The sequence below is a fragment of the Hemiscyllium ocellatum genome, chromosome 15 (genome assembly GCF_020745735.1).
Source record: "Hemiscyllium ocellatum isolate sHemOce1 chromosome 15, sHemOce1.pat.X.cur, whole genome shotgun sequence".
Taxonomy (NCBI): domain Eukaryota; kingdom Metazoa; phylum Chordata; class Chondrichthyes; order Orectolobiformes; family Hemiscylliidae; genus Hemiscyllium; species Hemiscyllium ocellatum.
Genome location: NC_083415.1, coordinates 55,158,717 through 55,182,679, shown reverse-complemented (window position 1 = coordinate 55,182,679; position 23,963 = coordinate 55,158,717). Strand labels below are relative to the sequence as shown.

At 42.6% G+C, this 23,963-nt stretch overlaps 1 protein-coding gene across 3 annotated transcripts in view; it reads left to right on the top strand.

The window, feature by feature from the left end:
* Positions 1-640: 640 nt before the first annotated feature.
* The window catches only part of LOC132822986 (protein phosphatase 1 regulatory inhibitor subunit 16B-like), a 204,161-nt gene continuing 180,838 nt past the window's right edge, over positions 641-23,963 (top strand). The window contains exon 1 of one of the 3 annotated variants that reach the window (XM_060836487.1): positions 641-1,023. The gene's annotated coding sequence lies outside the window, so the exon portion shown is untranslated. Of the gene's footprint in view, positions 1,024-3,541; positions 3,863-23,963 lie in introns of those variants that run through there. The other 2 variants (XM_060836489.1, XM_060836488.1) reach the window with 2 other exon arrangements.

Sequence of the window (23,963 nt, the reverse complement as noted above, 5' to 3'; positions counted from 1 at the left end):
CTGAGACCAGCAGGACCTATATTTCAATTCCTGCCACAGATTGGCCCAGGAATAGAATGGACATCCATCAGACAGCTAGATCAGGCTGGTCAAAGAAGACCTAATACATTTTAAGGAGAACATTCAAGAGCTGGGCACCACCCGGGTTGGAGCAATGGATAGTCAGTTGTGGAGATTTGCTCCCCATTATCCTGCTTGGGACCAAAGGAACTAAATCTAAATAAATCTCAACTGATTCCCATAATCTTCAATTACACGATGAGATTGCTGTCCAGCACTTTTTAAGCAATGGACTAATGAACATTTGAACAATTTACAGATGGCAGTCCCCATGGATGAGTAACAAAACACATCCATTGGCTCAAGATGCTGTGCACAGCTCCCCCTTCCCCATCCCAATGAGTCTAATGCAGTGTTTTTATCATTGTGATCTGTTAGTGGCTATTTCCATCTCATCCTTTTGTAGCATGTATTGGTGACGAACTCGTTTCATTGATCAGCTCCGTGTGTGGAGACAAGTGGATCCGCCTTCCAATCTGAAGGTTGAACGCCCTGGGGAATAATTCACTCCGCCTCCTGACTCAATGCACTGGTGAGTAACTCACCCCACCTACTGGCTCACTGCTGCTTCGGCGATTAATGCAGTCTCTGCTCCATCTCCTGGCGCTACTCTCTGCCCCATGTCTTTATCCAACACTGTCCCTGGTGCAAGCCCACCCTGACCAGGCAGCCGGGGCTCAGTCCTGTCTAACTCCGCCCAGTGGAAGCGGGGTTCCCTCCCTCCTTCCTACTCACTACTTCTGCCTAACTCCTGTAAGTCTGTGGCGGTCGGTTCCTCTGCCGGGGTGGGTGCTGGTCGGGTCCTAGTGGAGAACTGTCACCCGTTGTCGTGTGCTGGAATCGAGGACTGCAGCCTGTTGCTTGCTCTCCCTGCCTGTTAACTCCTCTTTAACTGAAACGTGATTAAACCCAGCTCTGATTCCGCCTTAGCTCAGATCATATCGGCAGTGGACCTCAAGAGAGGTAAGCGTGTTGGAGCTTTCATTTTACGTGAGCGAGAGAGTGTGAGTGTGTGTCTGAGAGAGACAGCTTAACATTTTAATTAAATGTAGTGTATATCTGATGCAATGGGACAATAATTCTGAGCTTTAAAGCTAACAGTAGTATGATCTCGCTTTTGTACAGAAAGTCTTTAGTAACTTGCTGTGTTTTTAAAACACTTAACAATTATATCAAACAATTTATATGAAGTGTGATGTTAATCATGAGGGGTTTCAGGTTTAATCATAAATCATTAATTATTTCGTGTGACAGTTCGAATACCTCGTTAAGTTCTTTCTACATTTCCATCTCTCTGGAGTGTTGATGTTTGACAACTCATTCGGAGAGCTCACTTACCTCACTCTGTGTACTATTTCACGTGTTAGGGCTATTCGGCCATGCAGGCCATCCCATTGACCTCTGACTGTTTCATCTGTATAGATGGTGATTAGAAAGAGGTAACTCCTATAGTCTTCACTTTAAATCAGGAACAGTGAGGTTCAATTTTAAATTCTTTCATGAGATGTTGGCATTGTTGGCACAGACAGCATTTAATGCCTATTTCTAATTGCCCTCAAACTGGCTTGCAAGGCCATTTCAGAGGACAGTTAAGTGTCAGCTACATTGCTGTGGCTCTGGAGTCATATGAAGGCAAGACTGAAGCAAAGAGGTGCTTCTGCAGCTGTACAGGGCCCTGGTGAGACCACACCTGGAGTACTGTGTGCAGTTCTGGTCGCCAAATTTGAGGAAAGACATTCTGGCTATTGAGGGAGTGCAGTGGGGTTCACGAGGTCAATTCCTGGAATGGAGGGATTATCTTACACTGAAAGACTGAAACGACTGGGCTTGTATACCCTTGAGTTTAGAAGACTGAGAGGGGATCTGATTGAGACGTATAAGATTATGAAGGGATTGGACACTCTGGCAGCAGGAAACATGTTTCCGCTGATGGGTGAGTGCCGAACCAGAGGACACAGCTTAAAAATACGGGGCAGACCATTTAGGACAGAGATGAGGAGAAACTTCTTCACCCAGAGAGTTGTGGCTGTGTAGAATGCTCTGCCCCAGAGGATAGTGGAGGCCCAGTCTCTGGATTCATTTAAGAAAGAGTTGGATAGAGCTCTCAAAGATAGTGGAGTCAAGGGTTATGGAGATAAGGCAGGGAGCGGATACTGATTAGGAATGATCAGCCATGATCATATTGAAAGGCGGTGCTGGCTCGAAGGGCTGAATGGCCTACTCCTGCACCTATTGTCTATTGTTAAGGATTGGCATATTTCTTTCTGAAAACAGCATTATTTATGCCAGATGGATTTTTACAATAATCATCAGTGATTACAGGGTCATCGTTAGGCTAGCTCTTTTTTTATTGAATTCCGGTTTCTCTATCTGCCATGATGAGATTCATATTTCATGAACTTATAGCAGATTACTAGTTCAGTATCATTACTATTTCACCACCACGCCCCTTCTTTGTTTCAGTTTGTAAAGATGGAACATCAAACATGGACCCCTTTGCTTTCGATGGGTTACTTTTGTGGTAAATTATGCACCTAACACAGCATAAAAATGTTTGTTTGAGTTTTAGCCAATTTAAGAGTCCTTTATCCCACCATCTTCACTGGTACAAATGAGTCTTTCCTGTAGCTTTTATAAATGCTCATGTAAACATCGGTCTCCTATGAACACCTGGATTTCAATCTCTATAATGTCAAAGGCTGAATCTCAAAACAGCAAAACTGTCAAGCAAGCCTATGTTTCGAAACTTGCAACAGTCTGAATTCTGTGCAGGAAATAACTCGTGCTCAATTGAAACTTTGAAAAGGGAATTAGATTTTTTTTTTATTCAAGCAGGAACAATATACAAGAGTTACAGGGAGCAGGTGAGAGATCGCACTCGCTGAAATCTCACTTTGAAAGCAGGTACAGACCTGATTGGCCAAGAGACCTCTTTTTTTTGTGCTGTAGTAGTTCTGTGACTCTCACAGCACTTTGCAAGGCTCTGGGGAAAGAGCAAAAAGATTGTGATAAATTGGCTGCTCTTTCAAAGAGGAGAAAGTGAGGACTGCAGATGATGGGAGAGTCAGAGTCAAAATGTGTGGCACTGGAAAAGCACAAGGTTTTCGGCAAAAGCCTTTCATCAGGAAGGAGGCTGTAAGCTGAGGGGGTGGTGAGATACATGGGAGGGAGGCACGGCTGGGTGTTCTGATTTGTCCATGTATGCCCAGTTCCATGGACATCCACAAGTGATACCATCACAGATTGCCTAAACCTCCTTGTCTGAAATTATGGCATTGTGATGTATTTCCACACCAAAATAAAGGGTTTTTAAAAAGAAAATAAACAAATTACAAACCTAAAGTCAGCTGTACCAAAACAGAGGGTATCATGTGATGCCCTTAGTGCCAAGGAGCTTCCAGCTGGCATGCAAACACTCCATGCTGGCACCCCCAGAGTCACCTTGGCAATTTACTAAAACTCGAGGTGGGGTAAAGGGACCGATCTCTCTCCTGGCAATCTCACTCGTCCAGGAAGAGCTGACTGAGCCAGGACTTAGCAGCCAAGCAAGGATCTGGGAGGGTTGAAGAGCACAGGAGGAGGCCAGCCAGTTGAGACATCACACCTGTGCAGGTTCTCTGAAAGGGGGCCACTCCTGATGAACGGTTTGTGCCCGAAACGTCGACTCTCCTGCTCCTCGGATGCTGCCTGAACTGCTGTGCTTTTCCAGCAACACCCTCTCATCTCTAATCTCCAGCATCTGCAGTCGTCATTTTCACTGAATTATTGAAACAGACTGTTGAGAGAGGAACCTGTTGAATTTGTAAGTTGTTAGCCTGTTAGTCTTGATGGCATTTCTAAGGTTAACCTTTAGATGTGACAGGATGATTAACTTGTAGAGAATCTGACTCTGTGTGTGTGTTTAGATAAGTAGGTGTAGGCAGAGCTGGACAGTCAAGGTGAGACAGTGTTCCTTTGTAAACTTAATAGGGGGAAAACATCACTGTGAGAATAATACAGGAAGAGTGAATACCAAAGTGAAGAGTAGACATACGTAAAGCGTCTGTTGGCTGCTGATGGACAATTTAACAATCAGTTCAGTTGATCTACTGGTCGAACAGGTCTTTACTGAATAAGAAACCTCAGTTGATCTGGTGTGGCCAGTTAGTACCTGATCAGAATTGTTGCCGTTTTGGCTGGAGTGATTGGATTGGTATGTATTGTGAGGATAATGGGGGAGTGAGCTGTAGGGCATTGTATTTAATCAAATCCTTCATGTTGAACAATTTAATGAGCAAAGTTGCCGCATGATAAGGACCTAATTTTTTTTAAAATGTAATTTATTCTCTTCAGTTGCCTTCAGGGTATGCTTTAATAAAGGTTTCTCTGAAAATGCTGTTAACCAGGGAGCCAATTGTCTAGCTGGCTTTCTCTTTGCTTTCTGATGCAATTGGTTATAGGAATGGTCAAGTTAGTGATCCTGTCACTTCTGCGGCTGCTGACTGCTATTCTTTGTAAATTTGGACGGGGAGGGGAGGAGTCAGCAATCCAGCTGTAGCCTTTCCTCACTGGAGTTTAGCTGAGTCAGAACGGAAAGCAATCAAAAATCAGAAGTGGACTCAACATTTTTCTGCTGAATGGAGTAATGAAGGGATTGGTAGAGGAACAGAGATCTCTAAGTGGTGTGTCATTGGGAAATAGCTCTCCAATCCCTTCCCCCTTGAAACTGGTCCACGAGATAAGGCCAGCCAGCATTCATCTTGTTTTGTTATGCTGATAGATTGATAAACAAGTTTGGAAAGAGGTTTGTGTTGAGTAGGTTTCTGGTGGGCCAAATGGCCCCTTTATGTTCTGTACGTTAGACTTATCCATGCTGTGAGGTGAGCTCTGCAAACCCCAGCCAGAAACCAGTTTTCAATTTAGGAGTTTGGAGAATTGATTCTCGTTGTATGAACAGTGAACCTGCTCCTGAAGTCATGCTTTCGAAGTCTGTGATCTGCTCCGATCACTTCAATTGCGAGAATCCTCTTGCAAGGATACCTGCCTTGAAGAAGTTTTCCTCCTCTCTCTACAAGAACCTCAGGGAGTTCCTCTCCTGCTGCAACTCACAGGTCATTTCCTCTGCCATGCTACTTTCTCCTCACCCCCATCCTCCTCTCACTTATCTCTCCACCCTTCAGGCTCTCTGCCTGTATTACTGATGAAGGGCTTTTACCCAAAACGTCGATTTTGCTGCTCCTCGGATGCTGCCTGAACTGCTGTGCTCTTCCAGCACCACTAATTCAGAATCTGGTTTCCAGCATCTGCAGTCATTGTTTTTACCTCAGATCACTTCAATGTCCAGTTTTAGTATTGAGACATGAGTGAGGCATTTAAGCACTGAAAAGAGTGCAGAGAAGGACAACCGGGCTGCTAGACAGAGTGGCTAAGAAGGTGCTAGGCACACTTGCCTTCATTGGTCAGACCATTGAGTATAGGATTTGGGACATTATATTACAATTGAGCAAGATATTGGTGAGGCCATTTGTTTTGGAGTACTGTGTACAATATTGGTTGCCCTTGCTCTCGGAGTGATATTATTAAATTGGAGACGATTTAGAAAAGATATACCAGGATGTTGCCAGGACTGGAGGGATAAGTTATGAGGAGAAGCTGGGACTTTTTTCACAGGATTGTCAGAGGTTGAGCGGTGACCTTTACAGAGTTTATAAAATCATGAGGGCATAGAAAACGTGAATATCAGAGGTATTTTCCTTAGGGGGGGGCAGTTCAAAATGAGGGAGCATAAGTTTGAGCTGAGAGGAGAAATTCCAAATAGGAAGGACCAACCTTTTTTCAGAGGGTGGTTCATGTGTCGAATGAAGTGCCAGAGGAAGTGGTAGATGCAGGTACAGTTACAACTTTTAAAAGACATTTGGAAAGGTACACGAATAGGAAGGTTTTAGAGGGATATGATCCAAATGCAGGCAAGTGGAACTAGTTTAGTCTGGGCAACTGGGTTGGCATAGATGAGTTGGACTGAAGGGTCTGTTTCTGTGATGTATGACTTTATTAGGTGTCTGCATTGTGGGAAAAAAAAGCTTTGCAGGGGTGCAGTGGAACATGAGGGAACTGTAGGCCCTTTCAGTATGGACATTTTCAAAACTGATTGATTTTAGCTTGTAAATATTCAACTTCTGAAAAAAAATAGGAAGCACTCTGCTTTATCACTGGCCTGTTCTGAGTTGACAAGCCTCCATTGGGACAGCCGTTTGGGTATTTTTGATTTGTAATTTGGGTTGACGGCTTTAAAGATCGGTCAGGTAGTGTCTGTAGTGACCTCCCCTGCTATGAAACCATCAGGTGAGAGGGAGCTTGAACTTGGTTCTGATGCCCCACCCAAGTTTCAGTAGCTGGTGGCACTCAATATCTAGGCTCGCTAAGTTTTGAAAATCACACAAGACCAGGTTATATCCAACAGGTTTAATTGGAAGCACACTAGCTTTTGGAGCGACGCTCCTTCATCGGGTGGTTGTGCTCGGTAAGAAAGTTTGGTCAAAGGGCTACTGGCCCAGCATGAACTCGAACGTTTAGAGGAGGAGACAAAATGAGGGAGAGGTGACAGTGTAAGAAATGACAATTTGAATAATTTCACTTTCAGTTCTAGGATTTTTTTTAACTGCAAAAAGAAAATCTCTTAGCCACTTCACAACTAATGAGAGCCAACAGCTTTTGGGGGAGAAAATTGTTTTAAAATTTTTAATGTTCACTGCAACACTGGAGGAAAAATGACTCATTGGTTTAACTGGCCATCAGTCAGTGAGAATGTTTCCAAGTATTTTAGAGGAAACAGGAATATGGGTCAGCTTTGCCAATTAGATAATGTTTTTGTAAGTCTCAGATGAAACAAAGACATGCATTACATCAACTGCCTGAGCTAAGGATTTGAGCACGCATTCACATCCATCAGCCTGTTCACAGTCTGGTGATCTGAAATGTTATAAAGGAGAAAAATAAATAGGGAGATCTGAGTGCTTAATTTTACATATCTGTAAGAATACAGAATTTACAGCATGGAATCAGACCTTTTGGATAAATCTATGTCAGCGTTATGTGCCACTTGACTACATCACATCTTATCAGACTACCTTCTATTCCCTTTCCTCTCAAAGACATTGATGCTATTTTATAATCCTAGATATATTATTTTTCAGGATAACTACTGAGGCCACTCCATTTTATTTTCCTTCATTGAGAATTGCTGTAGGGTAAAAAATGAGGTCTGCAGATGCTGGAGATCAGAGCTGAAAATGTGTTGCTGGTTAAAGCACAGCAGGTCAGGCAGCATCCAAGGAACAGGAAATTCGACGTTTCCTGATGAAGGGCTTATGCCCGAAACGTCGAATTTCCTATTCCTTGGATGCTGCCTGACCTGCTGTGCTTTAACCAGCAACACATTTTCAGTTGAGAATTGCTGTGTCATGAAATGGTGGAATACACAGGCCCCCCGCTGGTGACTCTTGGGCTGAGTGAAGCAGCGTTACTCTGAGGGAAATCGGGCAGATTGCAAACTTTCCAATGGAAAGGAACTTGCAGCTCTACCCTCCTCAAATAAGTTCATAATTTCTGCTGTCCTGGGAACAAGCCCCTTTACGCCAGTGCTAGGATAAAGTGGGTGCAGCATGGAGAACAGTGAGCTACCTGAGGAAATTTAGACTGTGAACCCTTCACTGATGTCCTTGTGTTTGGGGGGGATTGAGTTCTTTTTTCTGATCTTGTTGGCGAATTCCCAGTATGAGTGACAGTGACTGCAATGGTCTCTTCCATGCTGTACTTATTGACCAGATTGTTTGCTGGAAAGGTAATTTTTAGACAGGATGCTGAGAATTTGTTTTCAATTATGTTGGACTTAAACATTAAATCTGAAGAAAAGATAATACAAAAGCAAGCAGATAAATATTATTCTGATGTATTTATTGGTAAATCTACACTTGCTGTACTAATTCTTTCCCACTTTTTAGTTCCTTATGACTTTGAGAGATGTGAAAAATCCTGCATGAAAGAACCTTGTAATTTCAGTTATGCTTAATTGAAACCAAAGCAAAATGCCCTGGATGGTAGAGATCGGAAATAAAAACAAAATGCTGGTGAACCTCGGGTCTGGGGAGAGGAATCGAGTTAATTTTCCGAGTCCGATATGATTTTTTTTCTGAACCTTGAGTGCAATGGTTGACTCTTCAGTTACAAGATCTTGGGTCACAGCTCACTTCTTAGAAGTTTGTTTTTTTTAAAATTTGGATTAAGGTGAATTTTTCAATTTTGGGAAAGGAATGTTTCATTTGTTTGATACCTAGTTTCAACATTAACATTGCAACTCCAGTAATGTAAGTTGGTGGAGCTTAAATCTTCTTGTACATTGCACATTTGTGGATCCGTTGTTTAAAACAAGGGAACTGTTACAGCAGTTTTTCTATTTTAAATATCCGTTTTAAACCATATTCACAGCCTATCGCATTTTAATAATTCATGGATGTGGCCATTGCTGGTTAGGCAAGCATTTATCCTTCCCTTGAGAAGGAGGTGAAGAGTTTTCTTTTAGAAATGCTGCAATCCTTCTGGCAGAGGTACATCCACAGAGATGTTAGAAAGAGAGTTAAAGGACTTTGACCCAGTGGCACTGAAAGAATGGTGATATCATTCCAAATCAGCATGGTGTGTGGCCTGGAGGAGAACTTGTAGGTGATGGTTTTCCCATGTATCTGCTGCCCTTGCTCTTTCTCGATGGTCACAGTCATTGTTTGGAATGTGCTGTTGAATAAATCTTGGTAGGTTGCTGCAGTACATCTGTTTATGGTACACACTGCTGCCACTGTGTGGAGATAGTAAAGGCAGTGCATGTTTTAAGGTGATAAATGGGGTGGTCAGTAAAGTAGGCTGCTTTGTCTTGAATGATGTAAAGCTTAAGCGTAGGATTGTCCCCAGCCAAGTGGAGAGTATTCCAGCACTCTTCTGTGTTCTGTCCTATGGATGGTATATAGGCTTTGGAGAGTCAGGAAGTGAGCTACTTGCTGCAGAATTCCTCACCGCTGACGTGCTGTTGTAGCCTTAGTATTTATGGTGCTTGTCTGCCTTTGAGAATCCAGGATAGATAGTCAGATCCTCTGTGGAGGATAGTCATTACTTGACATTTGTGTGGGGTGACTGTAACTTGCCACATGAAAGCCAAGGCCTGAATGCTCTCAGGTTCTGGAGTAGAGTGGTGCTGGAAAAGCACAGCAGCTCAGGCAGCATCCAAGGAGCAGGAAAATCGACGTTTCGGGCAAAAGCCGTATTCCTGATGAATACTGCTTTACTGCTTCTCGGATGCTGCCTGAACTGCTGTGCTTTTCCAGTACCACTCTACTCTAGAATCTGGTTTCCAGCATCTGCAGTCCTTGTTTTTACCTGAATGCTCTCAGGGCCTTGCTGTATGTTTATTTGGATTGCTTTTGTTTCTGAGGAGTCATGAATGGTGCTGAATGTTGTACAACAAATGTCTCAAATTCTGACTTTATTATGTTGGAAAGATAATTGATGAACCGAGATATTTGGGTCTGGGACAGTACCTTCAAGAATTTCTGCAGTGATGTCCTTAGACTGAGATATCCACCAATCACAACTGTTTGTACGAGGCATGAATCTAATCAGTATTTTCCACTGTTTCTGGAGGGCTCCTTGATGCATCTGATAGAACCTAAATGGAGTGTCAGTGAGCAGGTTACTATTGACTCCATGTCCTTTGACAGCACAGTTCATGACCCCTTCCATATTTTCCTAATTGTTTGAGAGTAGACAGATGGGCTGGATTTACTCTGCTTTTTGTGTCCAAATTGCCAGTTAGATGCCAATGTACTGGGATAGTTTGGCTATGGTGTGGCTAATTCTGGAACACATCTTCAGTTCTATTGCTGGAATAGCGTTTGAACCCAGAGCCTTTGCAGCATCGAATGCCTTCATGCTTTTTGTTGATATCACGTTGCGGCTTGCAGGGAGAGACTTTAACTCATTTAGATTGTTGCAATGCAGAGGGATGGCAATAGCATGGGTTGAGTTCGCACACTAAGTGAGGTTACCAAGGAGGACTATCCTTCTCAACCTCTTTCCTCACCTAAAGTGTGGTGACCCTCAGATTAAACCAACATCAGCCTTGCTCCCTCTCTCCTTCACTTGCTCCCTTGCTTGCTCCCTCACTCCCTCCCCCTCTCATTCTGTCCAATGAGAGAGCAGCCCTATGGTCTATCGAATTATGGTCACTTTATCAATTTGGCTGAAGGCTGGCATCAGTGATGCTGTGGACATTAGAAGGAAGTCAAGATGGATTGATACTTTTGGCTGAAGATAATTGCAAATATTTGATCTTGCCGACTCTTATGGTCTTTCTCCTGGTGTTGGTGATCGAAGACATTTAGTTTATAATTGTTTCTTTATATCCCCTGCCTTACATATTTCTAATTCCATTGTCAAACTCTGGATGAATTGGAAATGCCTTTATGTTGTCATCCCAAGCTGGCTGAGACTTGGTGCTGTCTAGAGTAGGGTTCCCTACTCACTCTCAGCAAAAGATATCTTTGGTCAAGTAATGGAGAATGTAGGGCATTGGTGAAATAGCACATCCACTAGGAGTTAATAGAAAACGAATAATGGTGAAAATTGATAAAACAAAATCCAGCCTGGAGAGACATTTATGGAGACTTTATCTCTCCAGATTGGGTTGCTGTAAGTCCCAGAGGTGGAAAAACACTTCTGTCTACAGCGACTCGCATCTGCTTTTGCTTTTAGCACTTGTACCACTTACTGATCCGAGAAAAGAGCTTCAAATGGCTACCTAATGAGCTAAGTGACTTGAATAAGTTACATCATCTCGGATGATGTTAGTTGTAAAATTGCTGTTAATTATAATTACATCATGTTGCAGAATAGAAGCAGGCCATTCAGCCCAACAAATATGTTTTGCTGATTATCCACATCATTCCATCCCTATCCATCTAGTCAGGTCAGCCCATCCATTTATACCTTTTGTCTCTCATGTGTATCTAGCCTCTCTTTACAGTGCTTAGGCTGTTTTGTTTCAGCTGTATTTGAAGTCATGAACTCCACATTCTAACCACACTGTGAGTAAAGAGTATTTCTCTTGAATTCTGTACTAGCCTTAGTGGTGACTGTGTCCACACTTCTCTGACTTGCTGCCTTTATAACACTCCTTACACCGAGTTTTTCAGCACCTTATTGAATATCTCTTATTTGATTCCCTTCAGTATGGGAACAGGCCATTTGGCCCAACAAGTCCACGCCAACCCACACCCTATATTTACCCCTAGCTAATGCACCTAACACTATATGGGAAATTTAGCATGGCCAATTCTCCTAACCCACACATCTTCTGGATTGTGGGAGGAAACCCATGCAAACATGGGGAGAATGTCTGTCTGAGTGGAGTTTGCACAGTTAGCTGAGGCAGGAATTGAACTCAGGCTCTTGGCGCTGTGAGGCAGCAGTGCTAACCACTGAGCCACAGTACTGCCCGTATGTAGCTGTTTTATAACATGTCTTTCGAGCACCTTGAGTCATTTCATTATGTAAAGATGCCTTACAAATACATTGTTATTTATGGACCCCTAACTTTGGACTCCTTGTAATTAATCATGCAAAGGAAATTCAATTTTTAAAAATCTAGTATTATTGATTTAGAAGATAAAGTGTCTGAATTATTTTCTTTGCTATGTTTTTCATCTTACAATTTAAATGGGGAAGGAAAAGTCATACCCATGTTATGTCAATAACGGTGACATAGTGGCTCAGTGGTTAGCATTGTTGCCTCACAGTGCCAAGGACCTGGGTTTAATTCATGCCTCAGGTGACTGTGCAAACTCCTCACAGCCAGCCATTCTCCTGTGTCTGTGTGGCTTTCCTCCGGGTGCTCTGGTTTCTTCCCATGGTCCAGGATGTGCAGATTAGGTGGATTGGCCTTGCTAAATTGCCCATAGTGTGCTATGTTGCTTGGTTAGCCTGGAAAGTGCAGGGTTACAGAGGTAAGGGGAAGGGTCTGGGTGGGATGCTCTCTGAATGGTCAGTGTGGACTTGATGGGCTAAATTGCCTGCTTCCACACTGGGGATTCTATGTAATATCATGATGTACAGGACATTTGTAAGTAACTGCCTCTAACCAACCATAGAATTGCCTGGACAATGTAGCCTACCAACTGCATATTTGTGTATTGAACTTTCATTTAGGGTTTTCAGACACAGCAGGAAGATAAAAGCCTACAATTGTGGATTGGCTTATATACTTTGTATTACATTTAACTTGTTTTTAAGTTCCATCCTTTAAAATTTAAATCTTGCTGTTTGGTTTTGATGATGCTTGAGGATCAGAAACAGCTATTTTAATTATTTTATTCACTTGTCATTACACAATAGGTTTCAAGATAGCTTGAAACTAATTGTGTAACTAGAGAGGTTTGAACCGTTGGCCTTATAAGGGAGATTTGCTAGGCGTGCTCATTTTTTGAGGTTCTGACAGTAAATGGGAGAAATTGTTTCTTTTGTAAAGAGAGTCAGAGGACAGAATTGAGTTAATTTCTAATGTACAAGAATAGAAAGAATACCAAATCTCAAGCTATACAGTAGTTCCATGTTGGAACCTTTTACTTTGTAAGAGCATCTTAAATTTCTCTGTTTTCAGGAAGGTTTTTTTTCCCCCTGTTTCAATTCAGTTATTATAAGGAAGAATGAATGGTGGCATTTGTATAGAGCTTTTATACACACACAGACAAAGACAGCCTGCCACCTTTACACCCACGCAGACACTTAGCTGCAGAGACACAAGTGCAAACAGAGAGACATAATAGTAGTTGGATTATCTCCAAATAGATGTCCTCCTAGGCACAAATCATCCTAGATTTTTTTTTCTGCCACCCCCATCACCCACTTCCCCCGTTCAGCTTTTATTCTACCATACTTGCAGGATACAGCTTCCTATGCAGTGATGTTAAGTGATGAGAAAAAGACCTGTTGACCAGGGCTAGGGAGAGAGATTGTGAGCTCTTGTCCTCCTCCTGTTTCTCGGCTCCTTGCTGACCAACTCTCCCGATCACATTTTAACTTAAGGTTATCAATTTCTTTGTATGTATGTGCTATAGTTTTAAAGTTAATTGAAGATAATGATTTTGGAGGAATTTGTTGAATTCTTCTAATCCTTTTCAAACATCTTTAACTCTCCTTTACATTCTTCCGTTGTCAGAATTGAGAATTATGGTCACGGATTGAGCTGTTTACAAAAATCTTGATTTTTGTACTCCATGCCACTATTTATAAAGCCTATCAAAAGCTCTTTCAGTGTGATATAGTTTACAACCACAGCTTTGTCAGATACTTACATGCAATTTGATCATTTGTTTTAATACAACCATCTCTGCTCCTATGAACCTGGTCCCATTGAATATTCAGGCAGCAGCAACATCCAAAAGACAACCTAACAACCAGCACTACCAATGATATTCCCAAATATAAATAAAAATATCTTGCACTAAGAGGGACCTATGCTATTGTTGCATGCTTCCTGATTCCATTTCAAGTTTTAACATGAAAAACCTTCCAGTAAATTAGCACCAAATCATTCACCTGCAGTAATGTACTACTTTTATTCACACCACTGGACTTTGATATCAGGAAAAATACATTTTGCAACTGATTGGTGAATATTTTCTTTTTAAATTAAAACTAGCCATACTTACAAATGTAGAAAATAATAATAGGAGAGCAAAATACTGTGGATGCCAGGAAACTGGGCATAAAGTTATGTTTTTAATCAGGGCCATTTTCTTTCCTTTTTTATTCCAAATCATTTATTAGATGATGCAGTCACATGATGACATTTGCCTTCAGTATTTGTGCTGTCGTCTCAGATATTTGGAGACTCTCAGAATCATCAAAGTTAGAAGAATTCAACAAATATCTTCAATAATCATCCCCCTCCATTAAGTTTAAATCTATAGCCCACAAGGAAAACATTACATTCCGCGACAGCATATAGTTTGTGCTAATTTTAAACTATCATCAGTTCAAAAACAATTTTTGTTTCTAAAGTAACTGACATGCACTTTCTACACAGACCCTTACCATAAACACAGGCTAGTAAGATCAAAGTGAATGGCCTTCTGTTACATATGTACAAATCCGCAAGATATTAGTTGTGCAGTTACCACTCTATCTCAGATATCAATCCTTTATTTAAGTTGTCAGTGATCACTAAAATAATGTCTACTGCATCTTCAGCCAGATCATAGTTCCTGAGCATATGCAGCTTTAAGCTAGAGATTCCACATTCATTTGAAACCAGATGCTTACCTCCGATTAAGTCTTCTGAGCTTCCAGTTAGTTGAATGTTCCTTTTGTTGACAGGTTTCTCCCTCTCGCACTTGCCCACTCGCGCCCTCATCCTCCCCCTCTCTGATTTGATTGGAGCAACCAGAAAAAAGCCTTTCCAATGCTTGAATGTTCCTGAGCCCTGGTCTGTGACCTCACGAGGATATTGTGTGCTGGTGTTCCCTAGTGGATCTGTATTTTTGTTGGAGTGAGCACCGCTCAGGGAGAATTATAACCCTCCAGAATGCATCATTGCTGTCCAAGTCAAAGGCCACCGGGAATTGTGCTCTCCCTTCAGGACAATTGGATCTTGATTGTTGGAACTTTGTCTCTGAACCGAGTGCTCTCCAGCCATTTGTTAGCAACCTCCTTTGAATCCACTGGTAGTGTTACATTAGCCTGAGGCTCCCTGAAGCACAAGCTGCAGGAACAATGCCATATGCAGACCCTTTCTCTGGGCTCTGATGTTGACCCACAATCCTGCCTCAAAACCTTCATGATTGGGGCATCATGACTAGTTACTCTTGACCCACCTTGCCACCATTAAGTCTTCCGGGAAGGTTAAGGATAAAAGCCCAGACAAATAGGGCCAAAAAGATAGAGTGGGGATATGCTCTGGAAAACATCTCTCGATCTAATGGCCAAGATCACTTCCATGAAATCACGTCAGATCTAGAGTAAAGGGGACAGCTCATGCTCTGATGTAACCATTCTCCGTTTAGTCATGGTGGTGATTGTACTGCTGTTTAGGGACAAAAGATTGAAAAATATTTTAATGCGTTCGCTTGTGTTGACTGTCAGGAAGCACCTGCACATCACTGAAGCCGAACAAGTTTGACGAAAATGAATGCAAAACTGCTGTGATTTGACGTTTAGCTTTTTTTATAATCTTAACATCTATGATATTTCTTTGCAACTTTACACACGTTTTCTGATGATCTGAAAGTAAGGTTTGCAGTTGCGACATTATCAGGACCCCAACTTCCTATCTGCTGTCTTTCTATTGGAAACTCAAGCCTGGTGAAATGTACACAGAGGAAATAGCTTGTCAGTTTCTAATCTCTGGTGTTTCTGAACAGGAAGTGTTAAAGGTAAAATGGAGTGCTAACTGCACTACTGATTATAGAGCTGCATTGAGCGGACTAGTATTGAAACAAAGAATACTCTCCTGGCTGAACTTACCAGGTAAATAAACCAAGCTGAGTTCTGTGGCTGTTTCATATTTGTGTTGTATCTTTGAAAAAGTAAATTTTCTTCTGTCTGTTTTGCCATGTGCTACTTGAGGATCAGCTATGAAACTTGCACTACCTGATATTGCATTCAACTAGCTTTCAAATAAAAATTGAAACTAGTGGTGAGAAGGATACATTTTGGAGAAATTAACATTGTTAATTTTAGACGGAAGATGGCTGTTGGGCGATTTAGTAGGTTCAGAATAGTAATTCAGAATTTTGAGTGGGGTGGGATGCTGTTGGAATAAATAAAGAGAAACTGTTTCAACTGTAAAAGATTTGCGAGGATGTTGGCAGGGCTGGAGGGTTTGTGCTGTACGGAGAGGCTGAATTTCCCTGGAGCGTCATAGGCTGCAAGGTGACCTTATAGAGATTTATAAAATCTTGAGGGGCATGGATAGGATAAATAGACAAGGTGTTTTCCCCCAGAGTAGGGAAGTTTAGAACTAGAGGGCATAGGTTTAAGGTGAGTGGAGAAGGGTTTAAGGGGCAACTTTTTCATGCAGAGGGTGATGCGTGTATGGAACGAGCTGCCAGAGGAAGTGGTGGAGGCTGGTACAACTACAACATTTAAAAGGCATCTGGATGGGTATGTGAATAGGAAAGGTTTAGAGGGATATAGGCCAAATACTGGCAAGTGGGACTAGATTCGGTTGGAATATGTGGTCAGCATGGACGGGTTGGACCGAGGGGATCTGATTCAATGAGGCACAGCTCTATGACTCTATGGTAGGAGGCTGCAAGGGGATCACAGGTGGGAACTAAATATCCAAGAACAACCTTTTATCGAAAGGCAGTTGGATGGGAGTGGGTTTGTCTTGTTAGTAAGAAATTAAATTAAATTGATTGCAAGAAGCAATATAGGGTCAGAAGATATGAGTAGAGTTGAGGAACCACAAGAAAGGACTCTGTGTTATGTACAGGCCTCAGAGTAGTATTCAGGATGTAGGTGCTGGAAAAGCACAGCAGGTCAGGCAGCATCTCAGGAGCAGGAGAATCGACTTTTCAGGCATAAACCCTTCTTCATTCTAATGAAGGGCTTATGCCCTAAATGTCAACTCTCCTGTTCTTCAGATGCTGCCTGACCTGCTGTGCTTTTCCAGCACCACACTCTTGACTCTGATCTCCAGCATCTGCCGACTTCACTTTCTCCAGGATGTAGGGCAGGAAATAAATCAGGAGATAGAAAAGGCAGCTACGAAAAATACTATTACAATAAGCAAGGGGATTTCAATATGCAGGTGGACTGGACAAATCAGATTGGTAGTGGATTCAAAGAAAAGGAATTTGTGGGGTGTCTACCATTTTTTTGGAGTGGTTTGTAGGACAGCCCACCTGGGAACAGGCAATTCTGGATTTGGTGACATATAATGATTAAATTAGGTTCCCTACATTGTGGAAACAAACCCTTCGGCCCAACAAGTTCATACCGATCCTCTGAAGAGTGACCCGCCCAGACCAATTTCCGTCTGACTAATGTACCTAACACTATGGGCAATTTAGCATGGCCAATTCACTTGACTTTAGACTGTGGGAGGAAACTGGAGCACCTGGAGACACAGGGAGAATGTGCAAACTCCACACATAGTTGCCTTAGGCTGGAATTGAACCTGGGACCTTGGTGCTGTGAGGCAGTAGTGCTGACTGCTGTGCTGCCCCAAAGAGAGACACTTGATTGGTGAAGGAACCCCCAGGGGACAGTGAGTGTAACATGATGGTAGAATTCACCCTGCAGTTTGAGAGGGAGAAGGTGGAATTAGATGTAATGGTATTACAATCGAGTAAAGATAACTGAGGGTTAGTTGGGAGTCACAGCAGAAATTTATTCCAAGGAAGAGGAAACATTAAGGGAAAGACACGTCAAACAAGGCTCCTGATGGAAGTCAGGGACAGCATAAAATCAATGAAAAGGCGCACAATCTAGTGAAGATTAGTGGCAAGCCAGAGGATTGGAAAGCCTTTAAAAGCCAGCAGAGGATAACTTAAAAAAGAATTAAGGGAGGAGGGGTGTTGCAATATGAGTGTAAGCTAGCTAGTGATGTAAAATAATATTGCAAGAGTTTTTTTTTTAAACACAGAGAGGGACCGGATTGGATATCGGATGACTGGAAAATGAAGCTGGTGGAGTAGTAATGGGGAACAAGGAAATGGCAAAGGAATCTAATAGTTACTTTGCATAGAAAGACACCAGCCGCGTGACAGAACTTCGAGAGTCGGGGGGTGGGGGGGGGGGGGGTGCGGTGGTGCAGAGGTCTGTGTAGTGGCCATCACTAAGGGGACAGTGCTGGGGAAGCTGAATGGTTTGAAGGTGGATAAATCGCCCAGATCAGATGGACAACAGCTATTCCCTTCCTTGCCCTCCTTCCCCCACCCCCACCCCCACCCCCAAATACTTAAGTATTCTGAAGGAGATAGCTGACGAGATTGTAGAGGCATTGATGGTGATCTTTCAGAGATCACTGGAGTTAGGGAGGGTCCCCGTGAACTGGAAAATGGCTAAAGTAAAAAGGGAGGGAAGCAGAAGACGGGTGACTTCGGTCATTGGTTAGGTTTTACAGTCCATTATTAAGGGTGAGATTGCGGAATGTGTTTGGAAATGCTTGGTAAGATAAGGCTATATCAGTGTGACCACAGTTATTTGTGTCACATGTTAGTAATCTGGACGGAGGAACTGAGGGCATTGTTGCTATGTTAGCAGCTCATACAAAGATAAGTGGAGGGACAGGTGGTTTTGAGGAAGTGGGGAGGCTACTGAAGGACTTGGAAAGGCTCGGACAGTGGGCAAAGAAATGGCAGCGGACTACACTGTGGGAAAGTGAGATTGTGCATTTTGATTGGAAGAACAGAAGCATTAACTATTTTCTAAATGACGAAGGACTTTAGAAATCTGAAACTCAAAGGGACCTAGGGGTCCCAGTTTAGAATTCTTTGAAGGCTAACAGAGTCACACAGCATGGAAACAGACCCTTTGGCCCAACCAGTCCATGCCAACCATAATCCCAAGCTAAACAAGTTCCACCTGCCTGTGCTTGGCCCATATCGCTCCAAATATTTCTTATTCATGTACTTACCTAAATATCTTTTAAATGTTGTAACTGTACCCACATCCACCACTTCCTCTGGAAGTTCATTCCACGCCCGAACCACCCTTTGTCTAAAAAAAACAAGGAAGTTGCCTCTCATGTTATAGTCCTAGAGATGTACAGCACGGAAACAGACCTTTGGTCCAACTTATCCGTGCCAACCAGATATCTAAACCCAATCTAGTCCCACCTGCCAGCATCCACCCATATCCCTCCAAACCATTCCTATTCGTATACCCATCCAGATGCCTTTTAACTGTTGCAATCGTGCTAGCCTCCACCACTTCCTCTGGCAGCTCATTCCATATACGTACCACCCTCTGCATGAAGAAGCTACCCATTTTTATATCTTTCCCCTCTCATCTATGTCCTCTAGTTATGGACTCCCACACCCAGGGTAGAAAGGCTTTGTCTAGTTAACCTATCCATGCCCCTCATGATTTTATAAACCTCTATAAGGTCACCCCTCAGCCTCTGACACTCTAGGGAAAACAACGTCTTTTATAAATCTTTCTCCTCTCATTTAAACACATGTCCCCTAGTCTTGAAATCCCCCAGGGAAAAGATACTTGGCACTCTCCGTTATATATACCCCACATAATTTTATACACCTCTATAAAGTCACCCCTCAATCTCTTGCACTTCAACGAAAAATGTCCCATCCGAACCACCCTCTGCCTATAACTCAAACCCTCCAGTGTTAGCAACATCCTGGTCAAACTTCTCTGAACCATCTCCAGCTTAATAATAGACCTCCAATCATAGAGTGACTAGAACTGGGCACTCCAAATGAGGCCTCACCAAATCCTGTACAACCTCAACATAACATCCCAACTGCTATACTCAGTGGTCTGAGCAATTAAGGCAGGTGTTCTAATGTACAGGTTCATTTGGCAGTTTGGAAGGTAAATGCAATGTTAGCTTTCATTCCAAGAGGGCGAGAATGCACGAGCCAGAAATGTACTGCTGAGGCTGTATAAGGCTCTGGTCAGCATTTGGAATGTTGTAAGCAGTTTTGGGCCCCATACCTCAGGAAGGATGTGCTGGAGTTGGAGGGGGTCCAGAAGAGATTGGGAAGAATGATCCCAGGGATGAAGGGCTTGTCATATGAGGAGCAATTGAGGACTCTGGATCTGTACTCGATTAAAGCTTAGAAGATAAAGGGGAGTGTGTAGCTCGCAGGACACTGAGAGGCCTGGATACAGTGGACGTGGAGAAGATCCTTCCACTAGAAGGAGAAACAAGAACTCATGGGGACAGCCTCCGAGTGAAGGGATGGTCCTTTAAAACTAAGATGAAGAGGAATTTCTTCAGCTAGAGGGTGGTTTCTCTGTGGAACTCATTGCCTTAAGTCATTGAGTGTCTTTAAGGCAAAGATACGTAGGTTCTTGATTAGTGAGGGGTTCAAGGGAGAAGGCAGAAGAATAGGGTTGAGAAACATATCAGCCATGATCGAATGATGGGCCGAATGGCCAAATTCTGCTCCTCTGTTATCTTGTCTCGTGGTAGGCAGAAAATACAAATTTAGGTAATTGCAAAAGAACTGGATTGCAGAGGAGAATTTCTTGTTTGCATCGAGTAATGGTGATTTGAAATGAGTTGCCTGAAAGGCTGTTAGATGCAGATTCAACAGTAAATTTCACAAGGAAAGTGGGTAAATGAATAAGTCGGCACTGAGTGCTGTATGGGAGTGAGACTAACTGAATAGCTGAATTGCTCTGTGAATGGAGCTGAATAGGCCACTTTTTGGACTGTATCAATCAATTCATCTAAGTCAATATGTGAACGGTTATGTTTATTTTAACCAGATGTTGTTAAGTTGAATTTTTGTGTTAATTAAGGTGAGTGGAGTATGAGTGGAGTAATAATTGGGCAGCACGATTAGTTCTCCTGGACTGTCAGTGCTAAGTATTTTGGTGCCTCCCAGATAAACCTACGCTAACCTGGACCAGTTTGATAATTCTGCAGCTGTCAGTAACCTGGTGTTGTGTGATCTTTAACTTTGTCCACTCCGGACCATCACCAGCACCGCCACGTCATGAGGAACATTATACCCATGGGTCAGGTCACTGAAGGCTAAGTTCCCCAAACAGGATTTGAGGTTGTAATTTGGATGCTACAACAACAATTCACATTTGTGTGGTATCTTTTGAATGGTAAATATTTCCTGCCACTTCACTGTGTTATTGAACAAATGTGGACACAACACTCTATCAAGCATCAATAGATCAAGTAACTAAAAGCTTAAAGAGGTAGATTTTCAGGAGCAGAGGGACATGGAGAGATTTGAAGTGGGAATTTCAGAGCTTATGGACCTGGTAGCTGAAGAGACATAATGGAAAATGGGAAAATCGAGGGACTGATGAACTGGAGGTGGTGAAAGATGGGGAGGGATACAGACAGAAGGATGAGAATTTTAAATTTCTGGCATATTTGGAATTGGAGCCAAAATAGCTTAATGTATTACTGAGGGCATGATGCAATATTAGAGGTGACATTTTTTCAAACCTCATTTTTGGATTTTAAAAACCCTCTAGTATTTCAAAGAGGCGGAGAAGGTTCTTGTGATTTTAGCCAACTTCCTTATCCCAACGATCACTGGGTGGGTACAGCAGAAACAGTCTTTTAGCTGATTATTCTGTGAGATATTACTAATGCAAAATGATTGTGTTTACCAACACACCAGTCACTGTGCTGTTACAGTAATTCAATGCAAAATGCTTTGAGACATTCCAATGGTATGATAAGACTATTAAACCATAAGAAATAGGAACAGGAGGAGGCCACTTGGCCTCTTGAGACTGCTCCACTATTCAGTAGAATCATGGCTGACCCGACATTCCCCAAGTCCACTTTCCTGTCTTTTCCCTGTCATCCTTGATTTCCCCTACTGATCAAGAATCCTTTTTTAAACTTACTCAAGGGTTTGAGCTGTCGTATAAATGCAAGAAATTCTATTGTTCCTATAGCAGCTATTCTTTTTCATTCGACTAAGTTTCTGTAAGTAACCCTGTCAGTTTAACAACAGTCTGGTGTTCAATTTTGGTTAAGTTAGTGCTGCAGGCTCGATGTCCCTGGGCATTAGTTCCAGACAGATTATTGAAGCTCTGAAGCAACAGATGACTTTCACTCTGTTAACCTGGCTGGAGTTGAACTCTGTTGGTGAGATGCCAGTAAGGCATCTTACTTTATCTAATGAAATATTGATTAGTAATTGGGTATTCTTAAAACGTTACCTGCTTGTGAGTGCAAATGGTTTCTTTTCTCACAAGCAGCATGAACTAGATACGCTTTTAGAAATTCAGATATTAACTCAATTAATTTGTCCTTTCTAAAACAAACATCTTCACTGGAGAGCTACGTTTCTGACAAGTAGTCAGCTCATCAAAATTGCCAGCTGGGGTCATGCACAGTACTACGAATAGTGGAGTCGTGGTAAGGATCAGAGATACAGGTTCAAATCCCACCACAGCAACCGAAGAAATTTTAAATTTTTACTTGCAATTCTGGGACCAAAAGCTGGAGAACTTGCAATCGCCAATGAGAAAGTGATCTCAGAAAAAACAGATGGGATCAAACTGGCGTATTGAGCTGTGAATGGTAGTGGCTGGTTAAACAACTAGTAAGAGGACTTGGCTGCGTGTTGTTCAATGGTGCACATCAGTGCAAAGTCAAGGCTTGTTTTAGCTGTAAACACCTTCCACGTTGACTTCCTAGATGGCAATCTTTACCCAATCAATTCACTCTAGGTGCTATCGACAAAATTATGAACAGCACAGACTCTGGACTCTGACAAAACCCTGTCAGTAGGAGATATTGTTATGTAATCTGCCTGTTCAGAGGTACTGTGACACTTCTCTGGAGCATGTGGGATTTGAATCTTGGTCTCCTGGCCCAGAGTTAAGGATGCTACCATGACACCTCAAGGGACCTACCATGTCAGATTTATAGATATTTCCCCAACCAGGCTGCTCCACCCCTGGATTGGGTGGGGCTTGATCCTGACCCTTCTGGTCCAGAGGTATGGATAATGCCACTGTACCACAAGCACCCTCTCCCTGTCAACTGTAGACTTGAATTAGCTGTCTGTCCAGCCAAACTACTTCAGTGTAATGACATTTACTCCACAAAGTGGAAAGTTAGCCAAATATATCCTAGCCATAAAGACCAAGACAGCTTAATCCAGCCAGTTACTGCTCCAACAGTTTACCCTCAGTCATCAGTAAGTGACTGAAGGTGTCATTGACAGTGTTATCGATTGGCACCCACTCAGCAATAATCAGCTTATCAATGCACAGTTTGTCTTCTACTTAGGCCACTTGGCTTCAGGCCTCCTTATAGCTTTTGTGTAAATGACAGCGAAAAGCTGAGTTCCAGAGGTGAAGTGAGAGTAACAACTTTTGACTTCAGGATAGTGTTTGTCCTAGTGTGACATCAAGGAATTCCGGCAAAATTTGAACTGCATAGAAATCAAGAGAAATACTGTTGCAGGTTGTAGTCATGCCAGGTTAAAAAAGGAAGAGAATTGTGGTTGTTAAAACCTAGAGTTCCTTGGGGGCATCGTCAAAGAGCCAACCATCTTCAGCTGCTTCATCAATGGCCTTTTCCCCATTACAAATGGGAATGCTAGTTGATGATTGCATAGTATCTGCTGGACTTTGCTTCAATATTTGAAGAGCTGTAATGTCTGTCAACCCACAAGACCTGAGAAACATTCAGACTGTGGCTGACAAGTGGTAAGTAATATTCACACCATGCAAAGGCCGGGCAGTGACCATCTCAAACAAGAGTGAATCTAACAATCTTCCTGAAAATTAATGGCATCATCATTGCTGAATATCTCTATCATTAGTATTCTCAGTGTTACTAACTTTTATATACTCATGGGGTGTGATCATCATTGGCTGGGGCCAGCATTTATTGTCCAGTCTTTAGTTGCCCATGAGAAGGTGGATTGGAGCTGCCCCCTTGAACTGCTGCAGTCCATCTTGTGTAGATTCGTCAATGGTGCTTTTAGGAGGCGAGTCCAGAATTTTGACCTAGTGACAGTGTGTTTGTGAGTCAGGATGGTGTGTGGCGTGGACAGGAATTTGCAGATTGTGATATTCCTGTCCATCTCATGCTGCTGTCCTTCTACATGCTAGAGGTCAAGGGTCAGAAAGTGCTACCAGAGGAACCTTACTGCAGTTCATATTATTGATGATAGACAGAGCTGACACTGTGTGCC